The sequence below is a fragment of the Silene latifolia genome, chromosome X (assembly GCF_048544455.1).
Source record: "Silene latifolia isolate original U9 population chromosome X, ASM4854445v1, whole genome shotgun sequence".
NCBI lineage: Eukaryota > Viridiplantae > Streptophyta > Magnoliopsida > Caryophyllales > Caryophyllaceae > Silene > Silene latifolia.
In genome coordinates this window covers 76,234,958-76,250,895 of record NC_133537.1, presented here as the reverse complement: position 1 = coordinate 76,250,895, position 15,938 = coordinate 76,234,958, and positions in this window count along the sequence as shown.

Genomic DNA, 15,938 nt, shown 5'->3' with positions numbered 1-15,938 from the left:
TGATATTTGAAGGAATAGTGAATTTGAACTTCCACTACTCGTTTGTTTGAATTTGTAGTGGCGGTTTTGATTGCTGTATGAATTTTGAAGGAAATAGCAAATTTTAAATTTTGCTATCACGTTTGGAGTGACGGTTTATGTGCCGCCGTTGACATGTGATGGAAATAGTGAATTTGGAATCTTCACTATTGATTGAAGTGACGGTTTATGTGCCGCCGTTGACGTGTGATGAAAATAGTGAATTTGGAATCTTCACTATTGATCGAAGTGACGGTCTATGTGTCGCCATTGACGTATGATGGAAATAGTGAATTTGGAATCTTCACTATTGATCGAAGTGACAGTTTATGTGCCGCCGTTGACATTTGATGGAAATAGTGAATTTGGAATCTTTAGTATTAATTGAAGTAACGATTTACGTGCCACCATTGACATTTGATGGAAATAATGAATTTGGAATCTTCACTATTGATTGAAGTGGCGGTTTATGTGCCGCCGTTGACATTTGATGGGAATAGTGAATTTGGAATCTTCACTATTGATTGAAGTGACGGTTTATGTGCCGCCGTTGACGTGTGATGGAAATAGTGAATTTGGAATATTCACTATTGATCGAAGTGACGGTTTATGTGACGCCGTTGACGTATGATGGAAATAGTGAATTTGGAATCTTCACTATTGATCGAAGTGACGGTTTATGTGCCGCCGTTGACATTTGATGGAAATAGTGAATTTGGAATCTTTAGTATTAATTGAAGTAACGATTTACGTGTCACCGTTGACATTTGATGGAAATAATGAATTTGGAATCTTCACTATTGATTGAAGTGGCGGTTTATGTGCCGCCGTTGACATTTGATGGGAATAGTAAATTTAGAATCTTCACTATTGATTGAAGTGACGATTTATGTGCCGCCGTTGACGTGTGTGGTGAAAATAGTGGAATTTAATTTCCAACCATTATTTTGGGAATGACGGTTTTAATTGTCGTCGTTTGAAATTTGAAGAAATAGTGAATTTCGAATTTTCACTGTTATTTTTGAAAATTGAAGAAAATAGTGAATTTTGAATTTTTACTATTATTTTTGAAATTGGCGGTTTTGATCGCCGTTTGTTTGAAATTTTCGAAAATAGCGAAGTTAAATTTTCACTATTTGTTTTTGTCTCTGAGAGGATGACGATCTTTGGTATCGTCAATGAAAATTTGAAGTTTCTTATGTGGAAATTGGGCTAAAGCCCAAAATTCGCTGAAAGAGTAAGGGACGCCTGATTGAAGCGCGAGCCACCTGGCGAACCAAAGGGGCTTCCCTTTTTTCTGTAAAAAGACGCGAGGTTCGGCTGCTCGTCATTCCTCATTCATCTTCAACCTTCGACACAAAAACCCGCAGAAAATCGCCATTGTTGGACTTTTGCTAGCTTCCATTCGTGCCATCAACAATAATGTCGTCTCAAGGTATGCATTTCCTCTCGAATCCATTTGTTTTTGTTGATCTTTAACTTAATTGAATTAGGGTGATCCTTTACCCTAGAAAATTGATTTCGGCATTTTTTATTGAGCCCATTTCGAGTGAAATTGATGATTGCATTAGGTTAGAAACTTGTTTAGGAGTATGGGGGTGCTTTTAGTTTGCATTTTGGTCCCCGTTCCCACTCCCTATGCTCGAAAAACGTGAGTGAGGTGAGAAACCGTCTCATCTCGCAATGCCAAGTTTATTTGCTTGGGTAATGGGTCCCACTAGGTTGCATTGTAGTCGGGAAAGATCATTTTTGCTATTGTGGATCTTTGTTGGGTATCGTGGGCAAAATTGGAATTTTTGCCTTTTGTGACGGTCTTATGTCTGACAAAATAAGCGTCTGTTTGAGCTTGAATTAAGTCAGTTTGCCTTGTAATGGACCTTATTGGTAGTTTAGGTAACTTTGAGGCGTGATAAAATCACGTTTGTCCTTTTTGCGGTCGTTTTTGAATTTTGACCGGCTTGTGCTCAAATTGGCGTATGAATTGCCTTTTCGAGCCGTAGAAAAATTGCTCATTGCCTTGGGAATGTATTTTTGGTTTGTTGGCGGACCTTGTATGGGTCTTGAAATGCCCTTTTTTTTGTGGTGGTTTTGACTCGTCTTTTGCTTGAAAATATGGGCGAGTCATTTTTTGTGCTTTTCGTTTTTTTTTTGAATGGTTTTGTTTGGTTGGAATTTGGGCGGGATTGCCCTTGTTTTGTTTTGCAGGTTGTGTTTTTTTTTTGGACTTGTCCATTTTATGCCGTCATAATGCCGAAATTTCGGCTGACGTTTTTTGTTTGCAGGAGAGTGTTCGGGACAGGCTGGGTCCCTTGCTGCGACCTTTGAGGAGCTGATTGGGACGGGCCCGATTAACACTCCGGTTAGTGCACCCGCCGTGGTAGTGGAGGATGTTACTGAGGAGGAGGGACCTCCTAAGTAGATTCTTGGGGCCACGGGGGCCGTTGAGGAGCGTGAGGTGCCCATTGTTGGGGCTATTGTCACTGAGAGAGCTCAGACTGGGTCTGAGGCTGCTACCTCAGGGAGGAGGATTTCTACGAGGGAGCGTCATACCCGGGCGACCAGACGGACGTTATAGAACGTCACCAGGGTCGTTGAGATGGGCCCTATTCGTCATGTTGAGTCTCGTGGCCATAAGAGACGGAGGGCGGAGACAGTCGAGGATGATGCCGACGTCGCGAGTTGGAGAGCCCGACGGGCTACAGCTCCGCGGGGGTTGCACTTGCGGGCGACGCCTGCTTGGGCCGAGGGTTTTGACGGCAGCCAGTTGTTGCTTCGACTGGACAGACACATCTCCTACCACGCTCACGAGGGTTTGGTGAGTCGCGTCCCTCGATTGAACCTTTGTCACTTTTGAAATGTCAAGCCTGAATAGGAATTCTGACGTTGTCTGTTTTTTATTTCAGGAGATCGGCACCATGAGGACTTTCTCGGGCTTCACTACCTGCCTGGTCTTTTACGACGTTCTCCGAGGCGGGACGAGGGCGTTGATATAGAGGTCGGCTTTTGGGTCGTTGGTGGCCGCTTGGCGGGATATTCACAGGTCTTCGATTAGGCCGAACCTGTGTCTGATCCGCGCCATGTTGGATCGGTATTGGGATACGATGTCGTCGTTTCACATGGAGTTTGGGGAGGTCGGCGTGACTTTAGAGGACTTTGCCATGGTATCCGGCCTTCCCTACGGCGAGTTGACTGTTGAGTTTACCGAGACGCCGGAGAGAGTGTCCTCTCCTGCGGTTACCCGTCTGATCGGTACTGCTTTGCCGGAGCCTTTCGACGTCACTCCTTACTTGACTGCGAGTTCGTACGTGAAGGACCACTTCACTGGGAGGGTGACAGGTGTTACTCCGGCGCCGTTGGAGAGTCCGGAGGCAGAGGTTGAGGCTGACACGAAGGAGGCGCGGTTGTGGTTGTGGTACTTCTTGGGTGCCACATACTTTGGTGACAAGGGTGAGAGCTTGTCGACCAAAGTGCTTCCTCCCCTTACTGAACTTGACACTTTGGGTCAGTTTGACTGGGTTACGCCGGCTCTGGCGAGTTTCACCCGGTACTTATATGCGGCGGTGCGTCTGGAGTCAGTGCGGGATGGTAGCGCCCCTGCTTTGGTCGGTCCCCGCCTCATTTTTGAGGTACGAGTATTTTTGTGGTTTTTTTTTAGTTTGATTTTGATTTTGATTTTGGCAATTTTTAGAAATTGGCTGATTTGTGTTTGCTGCGTTTGATTACAGGCTTGGTTGTATGCTTAATTCACTCCTGTGCGTCCGGGGACCACAGGCGGTGTTCCCTCGACCTATCCTGCCGTGAAGGGTTGGACGGTGGCTCGGAAGAAGTCGATTAAGTCGACTTATGAGGACAGCAGGTGTCGCGTGAACAAGCTTCGGATTGCTGACGTAAGCTATTGTTCTCTTCCCCCTCTCCTTTATTGAAATAGATAGAGATAGGATGACTAGGTAGCCTATGAAGCCCCCAGTTGGCTGAGTAGCTTTGTCTTGAATGCAGTTTGTGAGGCGGCCTTGGCAGCACTACACGGGCGTACCGGCTGCCATCAAGGAGCGTTTGCGGCCTCGCAGCTCCCTGCGTTTGTACTTGGAGACGGCGATCGAGCCGGTTTGGTACTTGGGCGAGCGTTTAGCTCGTCAGTGCTTCACCGAGATTTTCGTCGTGCTGGTCGACCCGCCTAGGGTGTTGTTCCAGGAGTCGACCCCTGATGAGGTTGAGGAGCACCTTCACGGTCAGGGAGGTGAGGAGCTGTTGTTACGGGACGTTGACTACGACACCTTCCGGTTGTCGAGCCTTGCCTGGTACCCGATCGAGGTATGTTTTCCTCTGTTTTTCTTGTTTTTATTGCCCCCCTTTTGATAAGAGGGTTTGTCATTTTTGATACGGATCCAAATGGTAGGGAGTCGACTTGCTGATGAGGACTCAGCCCCCAGCTTTCCCGACGGAGACCACCTTTCAGGGGGCTGGGTGGCGAGGAGCTTCAGCTGCGCTTACCGGAGCCTGTTGTTGCTGAGGTGACCGAGGCTGGCATGGAGTGGAGGTTGATCATTCTGAGGGTGAGTTCTTGACTTGGACACTTTCCTCGGTTACACTTTGCCTTACATTGTATTGAAGGACATTTTTGATTTGCAGGTGACGACTGTTAGTCATCGGGATTTGTGGCGGATGGCTAACCGCTGGAGGGCGCTTGCCGGTGACCTGGCTGCGAGGGAGGCTCGGCTTTCTAAGGTACTTTTTGTGCTATTTTTTGTGTATTTTGTATTGCATTTCATGTTTTTAGATCTTGATGATCTGTGTTGTGTTTTGTAGGGTACCGCGGATCCGGCGGAGCTTGCTCGGGTTCGTGCTGAGTTGGAGGCAGCCAGGTCGACGATCGAGGCCCAGGAGTTGGGGATCATTCGTCGAGACCAAGATTTGAGGCGTCGTGAGGACGAGCTGCAGAGTCGGGACGCGGAGATTGCCTCTCTCAGGGCTCAGCTGGCTGCGGCGGAGGAGCTTCGCGTCGTGATGGAGCAGGAGACGCTGGAGAGTTCTCCGGGGAGGGAGCCTGAGCAGGTGGTGGTGTCTGCGTTGGCGGCGACTCCTTGTGAGATCGGGACTGGTCCGAAGGGAGACGCTGTGTAGTTGTAGTAGCTTGTCCGTGCCTTGGACTCTTGACTGTACATATTTATATTTTGCGTGAGGCGGTTTGTATATGTGTGTTTTTGGATTGTAGCTCATTTTGTGATTTTTGGCTTTTTTGTGTTGTGTTACGGAGGAGCGTTGTCGGCTGTCAATTCTCCTTTTGTTTTGCATTAGTTCCTGCATCGTTAGTGTAGAAAACAGACAACAAGTAGCACATACGCATAAACGTAAATACGTAAAAGCATTTGAACAAAAATTAACCAAGATGACTTGGAGTTAAAATTTGAAATTTGATATTTAAAAATTTGAAAAATGAATTTTGAGGATTTTCGCGACAAGTCGTCACGTTCGGAATTCAAAAGGAATTGATTTGGAAACTTGAGCAATTAACTCGTGTCATGAATTAAATTGCGTCGGAAATTATTGAAATTGATTTGTGACTCAAAGAATTCAAACTCAAACCGTCACGGATGAATTTTAGAAGAGATTTCACGAGTGTATTTGATTTTTGAGGTCAAGACTCGAATTTGTTAGTGCTTGAAGTTTGAGGGAAATTGATGTCGTGTTATCAATGTTCGATTTTTATTTTGATGGAAAATTGCGAAAAAGCGAAAAAATTTCGGAATTTCGACTGACATGGAAACGATCCGTCGCGGATCGGGGCGACTAGCCCTTCGCCTCTTAAAAAAAGGAAGAAAAATCCGTATGTTTAAAGCTGCGTCATGGAAACAGTGTCGAATTTCGTAAAACGCGAAAGCAAGGAAACGTGAGTGTGAGGAAACACAAAATGTCCTGGATCATCCCGAAGAGGCGCGAGCGTCCTGGCGGGAGGTTTGAGGTGTCAGGAGAAAACACAAGTTGAAAGAGACAAGTCAACAATGGGAATCCTGGGGAAGGCCCAAAGAGGCGCGAGCTGCCTGGCGATGGAAGCCAGCTCTCCTCTTTTTCTGAAAAATGCGCTGATCATTTTTGTATAAATAGTGATGTTCGTGCTTCATTGTTTCATCATCCGAAACACAAAAACACATCTCTACAAAACTTTTTCTTCTTCTTCCACAAAAATATTTCATGGATGCCTTTGAGAATGCATTGCGACAATGATGCCGGGATTTGTCGCCTCCCGAAAAGTATCAACTCGTTTGCATGGGAGTTGGTCAATTGTTGGTGCTCCGTCAAGTCAAGGTGCAACCCTCATTTCTCGAAGCATGTCCTCGGTTTTGGGATTCGAAACACCATGTTTTCGTTTTCCCGAATGGTGAAATTTGTCCTCTTGCCGAAGAAGTTGGAGCCATTGGTGGGTGGCCGGGTTGCGTTCTGGTGCTTCCTCCGACTCGGTTGTGCTACAAAGAGAAATTCCGTTCCATGTTGGGTTTGTCGACAAGTCAAGTCAACTTTCTTCTTGCTCCACATGGTGTGGATATGTTGGCTCTCATCAACATCTTTTCAAACCGATTAGATGTCAATGTCTCGGAAGTGGCTAGGAGAAGGGCTCTTGCCTTTTGCCTTGTCCATGTGTACCTCTTTGTTGATGTTTTGAAGAAGGAGGGGCCAAAATGCTATGGTAGCATGACTCTTATTCATGTGGTTGAGAAATGGAGCATGGTAGAGATCCATCATGGTTGGTGCTTGGAGAGATCATTCAAGCTTTGGAGAAGGAAGGCTCTTGTGGAGAAGTTCCCTCATTTGGGTCCCCAAGGATCCTTCAAGTGTGGCTATTGGAGAGACTAAGGTGTGTAGAGCCTCCGGTTAATCCTTCTTCTTATTCCTTCCGTCACTTACCATGAGGAAGAAGTTGTACCCGGATAGTTTTGCTTCTACCGAGGCTTATTGGGCCGTAAGATTGGCGAAGGAGGGTGGTCCTCACATCTGTTGGGTGGTGCGATGGTGGCACTTGAGGTCCTTCACGGGGTTGTCCATTTCGGGTGCTAGTCCTCGTTCTTTGATGGTGGTGGGTTTGAAGGTTGCTTCCTTCATTTATCCCGAAAGGCTCATGAGGCAAATGGGGCGTCAACAAAAGGTGCCCGCTCATGATACTCTTGTCCAAGAGAATGTTTTCCAGAACTCCGGGCTTGTGGAGGTCTTCGAAAGATGGTGGGCCACTCGGCCGCTTCGGGAGGTACCAAACCCCGTTGTCATGACATGGGTGACTCCCGCTTATGTCAAGTGGTCACGTGCTCCGTCCTTGGAAGAGAGATCCAAATTCAGTAAGGACGAGGTTGTCGACTTGAAGTACCGCGAGGTTGGCAAGGCCAACCGTGCCTTCTTTGAAGAGTATGTTGAGGGGGCTACTCCCGATGTGATGAGACCACCGAAGAGGAGGAGTTCCGGCCCCAATAATATGGTGGGCCGTGCATTGTCTCTTTTTGGGTCGAACACGGGGTCTTGTGCTATACCGGAGGCCATCGCCGTCTTAGATCCGTTGAGGATCTGTTCCGAGGAGGAAGTCCATGCTAGGCGGGCCAACAAGAAGAACAAGGGGAAGATGTACCCTGAGGGAAAAGGCAAGGGTAGAATGGAAGAGTGAAGACCTCCATTACCCGTTTTATTATTATATTGTATTATTGTTATGAGTTTTTATTATCTTGTACTAGCTATGTTTTGTGTGTTTTGTGCTAGTATTATTATGTGAGGTGTTTTAGTCGACACCTTAGCTTGGACAAGTTGTAGACTCGTCGAGCTTTATTTGTTGTTGAAATTGTAATCACTCCCATTATTAATTAAATAAGAGGATTGCTCCTGTCAAAAAATGTGAACACTTGTTTCTTCCATCCATTTTGTAAAGGCGATTCGATTTGAATTATCGTAAACATTTGCACTTGGGAAAGTGGTATTTTGTGGAAAGGGAGAAAGGCTTATTTTTGTATTTTGTTGGGAAGGGGAATGGTTTCCCTTCCTCTTTTTTTGATGGGGATGCCTTGTCTGTGGGTGATGTTTTTTTTTATCATGGGGATGGTTGTTTTTTTATTGTGGGAATGGTCGTATCCTTCTTGTGTAAAAAAGGACTGCCTATGTATCCACCTGAAAAGGTGAAATCAAACCATGAACGTAGTTCGAAATGTTTTGTTGATTGGGTTTTGTGGTTGTATCCCTCAGGCACAAGAGGGACTGCCTACGTATCCACCTGAAGAGGTGAAATCAAACCATGCTCGTAGTTCAGGGGTTTTTGTTTTAGTGGAAATGGATGTTGCCTTTGACAGATCAAAGGACATTCGAAACGGGCAAGGTGCCGTAACTTAGACTCGATAAAACATGCAATTTCAAATCAGAACGCGTTTGAGAAACTTGACTTGAAAAGGGTTGAGGTGGTTGCTAGTTGTAAAACTAGGCTTAGGTCGTTGGTTGCTATGGTTCAAGGGTAGTATTTCTTGAGTTGGTCCAGGTTGGTTGGGTTTGTAAAGTCCTCCCCATCTAGGTCACTCAGTCTCAATGCTCCCCCCGAAAGTATTTTCTTGACCAGGTACGGCCCGGCCCAGTTGGGTTTGAATTTTCCCCTCAGATCGACGGGTAATGGTGCTCGAACTGACTTGAGGACCAAATCGCCCTCCTAGATGTTCCTGGGTTTAACCTTCTTGTTGAATGCCCGTTGTATACGTCGTTGGTATAGCTGGACGTTGTGCAAGGCGTTGAGTCGTCGTTCGTCTAGAAGAGTGAGTTGCTCGTACCTTTGACGGGTCCACTCCGCCTCAGGGACTTGACTCTCCAGTAGGATGCGTAGAGAAGGGACCTCTAACTCTACCGGTTGAACTGCCTCCATACCGTATGCTAGGTAGAAGGGTGTGGCGCATGTCGGTGTTCGAATGAAGGTTCGGTATCCACAGAGTGCGAATGGGAGTTTGCTCGGCCAATAACGGTAATTGTCTTGCATTTTATTGATAATGGTGACAAGAGTTTTGTTCGCTGCCTCCACCGCTCCGTTGGTTTGGGGGCGGTAGGGGGATGATTGATGTCGTTTGATCGTGTATTTGTCCAACAAAGCTTGCGTTTCCGCCCGGAAGTGAGAGCTTTGATCGTTGATGATCTCATGGGGTACCCCATATCTGTAGATGATGTTGTTCTGGATGAACTTGGCCACTTGTTTGGCGGTCAAGACTGCATATGACTGTACTTCCACCCATTTGGTGAAGTAGTCGATGGCGATGAGGACGAAGCAATGCCCCTTGGTGCCTACCGGTTTGACTTTCCCGATGATGTCGATGCCCCAGGTTGAGAAAGGCCAGGGTGACGTCATGGTGTATAAAAGGGATGGTGGTATGTGTTGTATGTTGGCGAAGATTTGGCAATTGTGGCAATGTTTGACGTAGTTACGGCAGTCGGCTTCCATGGTGGTCCAGTAGTAGCCTAGCCGTGTGATTTTTCGAGTAAGCATCATTGCGCTCATGTGAGGGCCACATTCTCCATCGTGGACCTCTCTCATTACTTTTTTGGCTTTGTGATGGTCAATGCATAGGAGGAGAACTCCTTGGCGTGTTCTTTTGTATAGTTGATCTTGGTTTATCACGAATTGTGATACAAGTAAACGGATGGCTCTTTGTCCTCTTTGATCAGAGTTGGGAGGGAATTCATTTTTTGTTTTGTAGTTGAGGATGGCTTGGTACCAAGGGTCATCACGGCTTTCCTCATCGTCGATGATGGCACAAACGTGAGCCGGCTCGCTCCTTCTCTCGACACATAGGGGCATCGATGTCATGTCGTCAGGTATGTTGACGAGCACGGTAAGTTTTGCCAGGGCATAAACAAAGTTGATTTTCCTCTCGTGGCAGATGGAAATAATCGACTTGGTCGAAGAACTCGGCCTCTGGAAATAATCGACTTGGTCGAAGAACCGTGTAGCTGAGCATGTAATGCCGCAGCTTCTTTGTTGACCATACTAGGGCAAGGCATGTCTTCTCCAGTTGGGTATACCTCGTCTCGTACTTAATGAACTTTTGCTGATGTAGTAGGTGGCTCGTTCTTCGCCGTCGACTGTTTGCGCTAACATTGCTCCCATGGCTGTGTTGGTAACAGTCAGGTATAGGGATAAAGGGATCCCCGGTTGAGGTGGCATGAGGACAGGAGGTTTGGATAGGATTTCCTTTATCCTGTCGAAGGCCTTGAATATTGGTTCACAAATCATGGTGAGCTTGGCAATGAAGCGACTGTTGTATTGGACCTGGCCGAGAAATCCCCGAATCTCCTTCTCGTTCCTAGGCCGAGGCATTTGCTGAAGGGCTTTGATTTTGGTTGGATCAATCTCAATGCCTCTTTTGCTGACGACACGTCCTAAGGGTTTTCTGGAGGTGACCCCGAATGCACACTTCTGAGGATTTAGTCTCATGTTATATTTCCGCAGACGGGCGAAGAATTTCCGAAGGGCGCCGATGTGGTCGTCCCGTTCTTTTGATTTGACAATCATGTCATCGACATACACCTCTACCTTCTTGTGCATCATATCATGTAGGAGAGTGGTAGCGGTTCTTTGATAAGTAGCTCCGGCGTTGATAAGACCGAAGGGCATGACCGTGTAGCAATATGTACCCCACTGTGTAGTGAATGCTGTCTTGTGCATGTCTTCCTCAGCCATTTTAATCTAGTTGTACCTAGCATACCCGTCCATGAATGATAGGATGGCATGCTCGGCGGTGTTGTCCACCAGAATGTCAACATGTGGCAAAGAGAAGTCGTCCTTTGGACTCGCCTTGTTCAGATCCCTGAAGTCGACGCAAACCCGAATTCTTCCGTCTTTCTTTGGTACGGGCACAATGTTGGCCACCCAATCAGAGTATTCAGACACTTTGATGAAACCAGCCTTGAACTGTTTATCCACTTCTTCCTTGATTTTTAGGGCCCGTTCAGGACGCATCCGGCATAGCTTCTGCTTCACAGGTTTAGCTCCGGGCTTAATGGGTATCCGATGCTCTGCAATTTCCCTGTCAATCCCAGGCATGTCTCTGTAAGACCAGGCGAATACGTCCTTGTATTCGTGGAGGAGGTCAATGCACTGTTGTCTTTCCGAGGGGTCCAGGGTTGTCCCTATCCTAAGTTCTTGAGGTGTATTGTCAGTCCCTACATTAATAGGTTCGGTCTCCTTAACGATGGGGGTCCTGGTTTCCCGTTTGTCAAGTTCTTTGGCTAGGTGAGATGGGTAGTCACTCAAGTCAAATTCCTCATTAATTCAGAATTGCATTGCAGTTAAACTGAGACGAGTCATAAGCAAACTTAGCGTTCATTAAGTTGACACGAGCGAAAAGCTCGGAGAGGACAGACATCGCGTGGTCAGTTAGAGGCGACACAGCAGAGGAGGTGGCCTCTGGAACAGGCTCTAGGTTGTCACCTTTTATCGGAGTGGGGGTAACCCTGGTAGACTCAGCCTCCGAATCAGCCACGACTTTGTGATAGAACAGTGGGAAGGGGACCTTGACTGGGACATCAGGAGTGTTAGGAGCTATGACAGACTCTGACTCCGACTCAGACTCAGATTCAGATTCTTCCTCACTTTCCTCCTTGAACATAGGGCCTTCTCCAATTGTGATCTTGAGAATGCGGCCTTGGCGATCGGTCCACTTGGCGGTCTTCCTCTAGCCCTGTGTAGCTTTCTCTGGGTTAGGGTCAGAGATCAAGGCGGTTGGGTCAAATTGATTGTCCTTTAGGGCGATGTTGATGATGTCCTCATAGTCGAGGTGCTTAATGTTATCTTCCCCAAAGAGGAGATTGACAGCTTGTCCATCGAGGCATGACGACAGCTTAGACTCGGTTGAAGCAGCTTCGGTGTTGTTGGGGATGAAGTAGCAGTCCTGGAAGACTTCCACGCCCGGGTACCTAGCCTTGGCCACAGGGTCATAGATCGTCTCCGGAAAGCCATGGTAGAGCTCTGACTCTCCCTCGGGGACAAAGTATCCCTTGAGGGTCAGATGATAGGGACGGAGAATAACTCCGTGCTTCTTGCGTTTTCGGACTAGGAGGGTCATCTCCCGGATATCTTCATCAGTAGCTTCAAATCCCGGCCCAGAGGGAATTTTGGGGACCTTAGCCTGTTTCAAGGGAGGTAAGGTGCTCTTCAGTGGATTGAGGGGTAAACCCGGGAAGTAACCCTGGCGCATCATGATGCGGTTGACTCTGAGGTTGGCAAACGGGTTACAATCAAAGGGTGTTGATTCATCAGTTATGGCATTCAGAGCTTGGAATCCCCACATTTCATTATCATCTTCCTGAATGGCCTGGGAGGCTATTCCCTTTCTCATGACAGCTTTGATCGGGGAAGCAGGAATTGTGATTGTTTTCCCGTTGAAGGGGAACCTGATCTTCTGGTGGAGAGTTGAGGTACCCGCCTTGACGGCGTGAATCCAGGGACGTCCCAAGAGCATATTGAAAGAGGCGTCGATGTCGACCACTTGAAAAGTGGTTTATCTTTCCAGCGGTCCGGTTGCGACGGTCAGAGTGATGAGCCCCATGACCTTGCGACGAGTGCCGTCATAGGCGCGTACTCCTTGATTTGTCGGAACCAAATCAGCTTCCTTAATACCCAGCTTGTGAGAAGTCTTGAGGGGAATGACATTTACCGCGGATCCGTCATCCACAAGGACCATGGGCACATTCTTCTTGAGACATTGTACGGTAATGTACAGAGCAAGGTTATGATTGGCTGCGAAGGGAGGGATATCTTCGTCAGAAAAGACGACTGGGTTGTTCAAGTCAGGGGCATCCCTTGTCATATGTGCCACTATTTCTTCAGGGGAAGAGGTGGAGGGCACGGTTAATTTCCCCAAGGCCTGTAGCAAAGCCTGTCGATGCTCAAAGGATGTTGCGATCAGTTGCCAGATTGAGATCTCGGCTTTTGCCTTCTGAAGCTGTTTGAGGATTTAATTCTCAGGGGCCCTCGGTTGAGTGTCTACTTCCGGGACGATTTGGTCATTCGTCGTTGGAACGACCGTTGGATTGTTCGGATTCTGATAAGGGTGTCCGGACCGGGTAAGATGACCGATCTCTTTCGCCCGTTTCACTTTCTCTAGGAAAAGGTAGACATCTTCAACGTCATCTCTCCAGATGCCGTTGATTTCAGGATCTCGAAGGCACCTTGTAGGGGTATTCCTTGGTGAGTAGTTTTTGTGATGGATATTTTTGTGAGGGTAATTTTTGTGGGGGTAGTTTTTGTGGGGTTGATTATTGTGAGGTTGATTATTGTGAGGTGCATGCCAGAATGGTCGCGGGAGCAATCCGTCCTGGTGTGGGTAGTTTTGGGCGCTCGGGGGACTTTCCCTCGGGCGTGGTGGCGGAGGATTGAAGATAACTCGACGGTAGGCATCGTCAAGTCGGGTGATCCTCTCGGAGAGACTGGCTATGGCTTCCTCAACCTGTTGGAACATAGTGAGCATAGTGGCAGCACTGAACACAAACACTCCGTCTGAGGGATCTTTCTCTAAGGCATTCACCTCGTCATCTACTGGCAGGATGAGGTGTGAGCAGTCCAAAGTTGGCTCATCGTCGGAGATGGCGTGGATCCCCAGAGGGTTTGTGTTGTTGTTTGGCTTAGTCGGCGGGGGTAAAGGAAAATCCCCTTTCTCAATCATGTCTTGGATGATATGTTTGAGTTTGAAGCAGGTTTCAGTATCATGCTGAAGGAAAAGTAGATCTATATACTTAACATACTCATATATGTTTTATTTTAATTTGTCATAAAATTAATGAGTGATCTTATGCATGCAAACTAATAAACAATATAAAGAAGAAACCATCATCTTACATTGTGATTTTCGGATTTATGGGCACAAGTGAGTTCACCTACTCACTTGTTCTTGAGCTCTCCAAATGGAAGAACAAGGATTCAAGTATAGAATCCCTCCCAAAAGCATATACCCAAGGAAATCTCTTAATAACTAATATTATTTAGATCTAGTAATAATATTAGTTTTACTATAAAATTGACACAAATAAATTGCATTTTACTCTTGAAAATCTCGGTCAAGAGGGAGTATATGTGAGTTTATTTCTCTAGAATTATCATAAATTGTAGAGAGTTTTTATTGCATTTTCTTACTCTAGAAAATTTAGATGGGAAGAATGAATAATCATGTAAAAGAGAAAAGCTCTTCTCTCTTTCTTGTGGGTGGCCGAAAAAGAGCATTGGGTAGTATGCCCAATGCCTTTTGTTTTTGCTCTTCTCAAAAGCTTAGGCTTGCAAGGCTAGTAGGTAGTCTTTAATAATTATGTTTTCCACTAATATGAAAACACAATATTAACCCAACACTCCCTCTAATTTCGGCACTTTCATAATAAAATGGATGGTCCATTTTATTTTGTCATTTGTCAATTTTGTCACATGTAACATGTTACATGACATGTCACAATGTAATGTATTTTTAACATATTAAAAATCAACATACTCATAAAATATGTCACTTACAAAATTGACTAGTAATTCGTAATTACTCGTGCCAAAATGTTTCCAAATTATAAATTACAACATTCTATATTTATAATAATTTATTCATTCCGTTTCAATTGTTTCTGTAAACAATGATTTCATCTAAGTAATAAAACAATTCGATTACTTAGACCGTGTCTCATTTAATCATATTTACAATAAGATACGTAAATTATACTCACAAAATCATCCGTCAATTTTAAGCAATTTAATTAACTCGTATCGGTATACGATTAATTAAATAATCAATTAAGAGTATTTCCCTATAGGTATGACCTAAGGGGATCAACTGATCACCACCGTCGCACGACAGTAATGTCAAACTCTAGTCAGCCAATCATTACCGATATGTGTGGACCAGTTGACTGTAAAATATTACATCCCACATGTATTCTTAAAATGAGATTTAATAATGATATTTAAATCATGTAATCGCACTATTGTTGAGGACACATTTCCCAAAAATCTCCCACTTGTCCTCGACAAGTGTGCGTCACCAATTCTCTTGTCCTATTACTATCTCCCACTCAATGCAAGGTGTCTTTCAGGTCGTACTTGAAAGTGATCATATCGAGAGTGGTTTCCTCGATCTGGAGAATAACTGATTGACCGGATTTATCTATCATAGATACCTTCCGAGCGTGGCCACGCATTTCCAGTTCATTACTCCTCGAGTGGCCCTGAGATATTGTTATAACCCTGACAAGGGGGTGGACAATTCCTATCGCACTTATTCCCTTCGACTAGCCACAGCCATCATAACCCAAAATATGCCCATTTGACCCCATTTACGAAGGTCGTAGTAACACAAATCAAAGTTAATCTGAAACTGTGCCATCTTAGGCGAACAGTCTTTAGTCAAAAGAATCGACTCATTAGAATACTATAGCAGCTCTCGCCACGACCAGGCTATATAAATTTGCCAGAACTCTATAAGCGGTCATAAGGCCCGACAAAGTGTTCCTAACAGTCTGCCTATGTGATCGACTAGTCATCTCACATGACTGTATGGCACTTGAACTTGTCATCAATCGCATCACACTCTAGTCACTTCGAGACGTCACCTCATACAAGTGACTATGGGCGAATACAATGCTAATCCGTGTTCACTTTAACGGGGTTCAATTGTCTCTACAACCCGTTTGGATGTAACAAAGTATAATAAAAGAGTTTTAAGGTAAAACTCGAACGACAAATGCGATTATCACATATGAATAGTCAATGCCTGATTACTATTTCATGTTCTATAATCTAATTTGATCTTGTACGTAGTTGTTCATTTCAATTCAATTGAAATGACATGACTCATCATGTTTAGCCTTTGAGAAGGCTTTGGTTAGTAGGTTTTATCAATTTCTTGTACCTTACTCAACCTCACTACATACTCGTTTTCCTTTGTAAT